Source organism: Merops nubicus, unplaced genomic scaffold (assembly GCF_000691845.1).
Source record: "Merops nubicus isolate BGI_N331 unplaced genomic scaffold, ASM69184v1 scaffold2729, whole genome shotgun sequence".
In the NCBI taxonomy this organism is placed as follows: Eukaryota; Metazoa; Chordata; class Aves; order Coraciiformes; family Meropidae; genus Merops; species Merops nubicus.
The window spans coordinates 16,450-22,332 of NW_008629999.1; the positions used below are offsets into that span (position 1 = coordinate 16,450).

Genomic DNA, 5,883 nt, shown 5'->3' on the forward strand with positions numbered 1-5,883 from the left:
CAGCAGAGTATTCGCCCTGCTCTCTAGTCTGGATGACCCTCTTGTAGTTTCAGAACATCACCCCTTGTCCTGTCCCAACACGCCCTGCCAAAAAGTCTGTCCCCAGCTTTCTTCTAGGCCCCCTTGAAGCCCTGGCAGCCCCCAGCAGGTCTCCCCAGCTGGAGCCTTCTCCTCTCAGGCTGCCCCAGCCCAACTCTCTCCTGCTGGGCTCCCAGCAGAGGGGTTCCCCCCTTGGGGCATTGCTGGGGCTCCTCTGGCCCCGCTCCAGCAGGTCCCTGGCTCTCCTGTGCTGAGGACTCCAGAGCTGCCCCAGCACTGCAGGGGGGTCTCCCCAGAGACTAGACATGAGCTAGACTATGTCACACACATACACAAAACCCACAGAGCCCTTCTCCACACATCAGACCATCACAGATGTTTCCACCATCACAGATGTTTCCACCAAGACACGGGATGTGGGCTGGGGGAACAGCTCTGATCCACTCATACTGCCAGCTCGGGCTCCTGCTTGAGAGGAGCCTCTGTCACTCCTGGAGGGTGGCACAGAGGTGAGGGCTGGTGTTTGCACTGGGGACCAGTTAGGCCATAAAAACGCTACCGAGGAGTCCTTGTTGTTCATCAAGTGTGCTGCAGCCATTTGTTTGGTTTAATCAGAACCAGAGCAACTGCACCAGTCTCTCTCCTTGCCTCAGAGAGCTGTTTGGCAAGAAAACATTTGTTCCAAACTTGATGTAGAAAGCCAGTCCTGCTTGCATCATCCTGAAGGACTAAGCAAGCTGTCTACAAGCCCTGAACAAAAACATAACCCAAAACAAAGTAGCACAAATTCACTGCTGGCTCTCTGACACGTAGATCACCGTCGGGGTGACAGAGTTGCACAAGCCAGAAGTAGATTTACTTCCTCCACACCACCAGCAAGCTCTTGGGGAAATCACCCTGGCCAAAATCAAGTGTGGCTACTTGGCTGTTCTCAACAGCATGCTGGGGAATTTTCCTGGATGCTGATGTTGGAATTCAACACGTGGCAAGCTGCCATTGCCCGGTATCAGATAAATTAGGGATTTTAAAACTGGACAGTTGTTTTAAATGGATATTGTTCATTTATGAAGCCAAGAATGGGATGTTTGCCACAGTCCACGACAAGCAACCCTCTTGCCACTGGAGTAACTGTTTGAGGGGGTTATACCCAACCCCTGCCTCCTCTCTGTGCACAGGAAAGCTGGAAGCAGACACAAGCAGAATAATTTGGGAAACATCAGCACAGGCAGCTCCCGGGAAGTGCCAAGTGGTGGCAGAAAAGCTCCCCAGGGGAGGCCAGGAACAAAGAGGAAGATGGGGAATGCATGAGACCTAAGAAGGGGCTGGAATTGAATTCAAGGGGCTCCCTCTTTTCTTCCTTTCAAAGCCCTCAACCAGCCACTGAACGCCGTGGGACAGGGAACAGCAGCAGGTCAGGGAAGGCAGGAGGTGACCTAAGCCAGAGACATCTCAGCAGTCAGACCAGGGACAGGGAGTAAAAACCTGCAAACCCAAAGAAAAAAAACTCCCTGAATCCAAAGCTAAGCTCCTCCAGCCTTCACAATTAGGGTAAAATACATACAGAGAGAAAAAGAGAGCAGCATGTGAGATCCAGGAGCCTCCAGGCGCTTCCGGAGAGATCTCAGATAATGCAGCAGGAGCTGCACAACCACTTCAACTAACCCATGGTAATTGCTCCTGTGGAGATGGAGCTCCCTGCCCTCCTTCTGAGAATGAAAGGAGAAATGGAACACAGAGTCACATGAAACAGGAGATGGGGAGGAAAAAAAAGCCTGGAGTAAGCACAGAGCACCTTAAAGGCAGGTGCCAGGTTTGGTCCTGCCACCCCAGACAGAGAGGGAAGGAGGCTCTAGGCCCAGACTGCTCCACACCAGGAACTACCTGTCCAATTATTCTGGAAGCAGCTTTTTTCCCAAACAGGGCTTTGATATTTTGGACTGGACCACACTGATCTATGGGGGCGTGAAGGGAGATCTATCAGAGTGTGCCAGAACACCGTGATCCACTGGAGCAAACTGGTTTTGTTAAAGCCTCCTGATTTGGAGGCTTGCTCCTGTTTGGAGTGGTGACATCAAAGCCTCATCCTCACACACCTCCTGTGTTCTGTCGGGCACTTTGATGGAGATGAACAGAAAAGCAATTAAGTTTTCCACTCTCCTGAATCACCCTCGTAAAAAAAACAGCAGCAATTTGCTAATCCAGTTACCCAATTTAAAGCTGTTTCGAAATTTAACAAAAAAAAACACAACACCAACCAACAAAAGAAAAAACAAACCAAAACACCAACTCAAACCACAACAGAAAAAACAACCGAGCACTTTTTTTATTTCCTGGAAACCTGGCAGCCTTTGAGGCAGGCAGATTATAGATTGGGGCTAAAAGCAGCCTGCAAAAAGATTTGTGGATAATCTTCAGCTGCTCTCTGTATCCACGCCAGTCAAACATCACTCCAAGGGAAGGACACCCCTGGGAGAGGCACCATGGGAGCACCCTCAGCCAAACCAGGCCATGCCAGTTGGATGCCAGCTGCACCAGGCTGGGCTTTGCTACAGCTAGAGATCAAGTCAAGACAGAACCAACCTGGCAAAATCACCAGTCTGTCAGGAGAGAAATTCTGCCTAATAACCAACCAAAACCTCCCCTGGGGCAACTTCAGCCCATTGCCTCGCGTCCTGTCACTAGTTCCTTGGGAGAAGAGACCAACCCCCATCTCACTCCAGCCTCCTTTCCAAGGGCCCAATCACCTCCCTGTTCCTGCTGGCCACACTAGTGCTGATCCAGGCCAGGCTGCTGGTGGCCTTCTTGGCCACCTGGACACACACTGGCTCATCTCCAGCCAGCTGGCCCTCAGCGCCCCCAGGTCCTTTTCTGCCAGGCAGCTTTCCAGCCATAGTTGTTTAGGCTGAAAAAGAGAAGGCTTAGCCAGGCCTGGTGACACCACTTGTATGAGCCCAACCCACCAAAGTTCAAGCCACAGGAATACAGAAGACAGCATCAAGAGCCAACAGGCTGCCCAGGGAGGTGGTGGAATCACCATCCCTGGAGGTCAAAAAATGTGCAGATGTGGCACTCTGGGACACAGCTTATTGGTCATGGCAGTGCTGGGTTTATGGTTGGACTTGATGATCTTAGAGATCTTTTTCAGCCTTACTGATTCTCAGAGACCACGATTCAAGCCCCACTGATTTAAAGCCACAGGGCAGTGGGCACTACCAGACCACTTGGCAGGACGTGTTCTTTACCACCCAAGAAGTTCCCTCTTGCTCTGTGACCACCTGCCACCCCAGAATCTGTTCCCCTCAGCCCTGTGCCCAGCCAGAGAGCCTGTGGGTTTGGACTTCAACTCCTGCTGTCAGAGCAGTGGAGCTACAGCACATCTCAGACATGCCCTGCGACGGGCGGTGCCTTCAACACTTTCCTTCCACCCCTCTCAACTATTTACCTCCCTCTCCAGCCTGTAATAACTGGAACAGTGGCTGAGGATGAAACAGAACCCGCTCCAGTCCCAGGCACACGCTGTTCTGAAAGTCTCACCTTGTTTTATGCAAGTTAAACTTCACAGGAGTATTGATTAATTACATAATAAAATAGGCATGTGCTGAGTTAATACAGAGGGCAGCTACCAATTTTACACGTGGCAAGACTGAATTCTTTTAGCTAGCATTAAAAAACTGCTTGTTAAATGAGTTAGTTGATTTCAGTAGCAATGGTCCATCTGTCTGCTAGAACAGTGCATCTCCAAGCAGGTACTGAAGGAGCAATTCCCTTTGTCAGTCAATAGTTGCATCATTTCCTATCACCTGGACTGGACACTGGGGAGGCCACAGCTCCAGCACTGGGGTCAGGTTTGGGCACCACAGGGTAAGAAAGACCTTGAGGGGCTGGAGCAGGTCCAGAGAAGGGCAACGAAGCTGGGGAGGGGTCTGGGGAACATGGCTTGTGAGGAGCAGCTGAGGGACCTGGGGGTGTTGAGTCTGGAGAAGAGGAGGATGAGGGGAGACCTTCTGGCTCTCTACAACTCCCTGACAGGAGGCTGGAGCTAGGTGGGGGTCAGGCTCTTCTCCCAAGGAACCAGTGCTAGGACAAGAGGCAATGGGTTGAAGTTGTGCCAGGGGAGGTTTTGATCGGATCTTAGGAAAACTTTGTTTCCTGACAGAGTGGTGAGACACTAGAGCAAGTTGCCTGGGGAGGCGGTGGAGTCCCCATCCCTGGAGGGGTTCAAAAACCCTGTAGATGTGGTCATGGTAGTGTTGGGTTGATGGTTGGACTTGATGATCTTAAAGGCCTTTTCCAACCTTAATGATTCCATGATTCTCCCTCCCAGGTCCACTTACCACCACCACCCACTGAGCAGCTGGGCAAGAGAGAAGACAAACTCTTCTCTGCTTCTCCCACGTGCAGCTCCAGGAAACGGAGACAAAATCCCAGCCTGCCCAGCACCTGCAGCTCACCCTTAACACACCTACACCTGTCTGTACACAGCAAATGAGTAATAACTACTAGGAATATGGAGAATTGATTCATGGCTGAGTATTCATGCAACCAGGAATACCTGGGTGAGAACGAGCTGTCTGGGAAGTTCCTGGGAACTCGGGTATCAAAATGTTATCTGCTGCTAATCAGACAGACTGGAAAGCAGAAACAGCCCATGAAACTTCTGTGGTTTCAGCAGCAGATGGACAGTTCTATTAAAAGTTTAAAGACTGGTTAGCAACCTCTCTAAGTAAGCAGCTGAAAAAAGCAGGTGAGGCATTGCTCTTAGAGGTACAGGCAGCTAGGAGCCCAACGCCCGTGCCCAAATTCTGCTTAGGTCAGCGTTTGAGGTACTGCCACAGCAAGTGCTCTCATGAGAGGCCCTTGTCAGCCATGGTTCTGCACAAGATGATCAGCAGATTACTTGTTGATGAGAGGACAAGGCACCCTGGCATGTTTTGGGCACCCTCAGGTATGTTTTTCAAAGGTTAAGTGGTTAGCAAGGCTGAGAAATGCTGCCCTATATAACATGTTTTCCAAGAAAACGTGGAAAAATCTTGAACCTGAACACTGGTATTGAAAACAAAAGCAAAGCACACACTGGTCCATAAACCAGATGTGTGCTGTCCAAAGCACAGCACCAGTTCCTCCTGCCCAAGGCAAGAAGCCTGTGAGCTGTTGCTCTGCTAGAACACTAGTTCAGCTCGTGGTTAGGGCTCCTCAGCCCGTACCACAGCCCTGACTCTGATTCAACCCTTAGGAGACAAACTTCACTGAAACAAAATGCATCTTTTTCAACCCTTTATCAGTGTACCTTGTATTTATCATCCCCAAGTGAACCCGAAGCACCAACAGCCACCCAGAAGGCAAAGACAAAGCCAAGTGTACAATACTGTTTGTTTTCTTTCTCCACTCTCAATTTCTGACTCATGTGTAGAAGTCACCCTCCAAGTTTCCATTTCATAGGATGGTTTGGGTTGGAAGGGACCTTAAAGGCCATCTAGGCCAAGCCCCCTGCACTGGGCAAGGACATCTGCAACTAGAGCAGGTTGCTCAGAGCACCATCAAGTCTGACCTGGAATGTCTCCAGGGATGGTTCCTCTACCACCTCTCTAGGCAACATGGGCAGGGTCCCACCATCCTCATAGTAAAGAGCTTCTTCTTAATGTCTAATCTGAATCTGTCCTTCTCTAATGCAAAAATATTGTCCCTTGTCCTGTTGCTACACGACCTTGTAGCCAGTCCTTCTGCAGCTATCCTGTAGGCCCCTTCAGACGCTGGAAAGCTGCAGGAAGGTCTCCCCAGAGCCTTCTCTTCTCCAGGCTGAACAAGCCCACCTCTCTCAGCCTGGCCTCCTAACAGAGGGGCTCC

General features: G+C 50.6%; 1 protein-coding gene across 1 annotated transcript in view; it reads right to left on the bottom strand.

Annotated features, from left to right (window-relative positions):
- Positions 1 to 5,883, bottom strand: part of ERO1L (ERO1-like (S. cerevisiae)) — a gene marked incomplete at its 5' end in the record, with an annotated part of 20,978 nt that overhangs the window by 14,602 nt on the left and 493 nt on the right. The gene's annotated exons all lie outside the window — the stretch shown is intronic.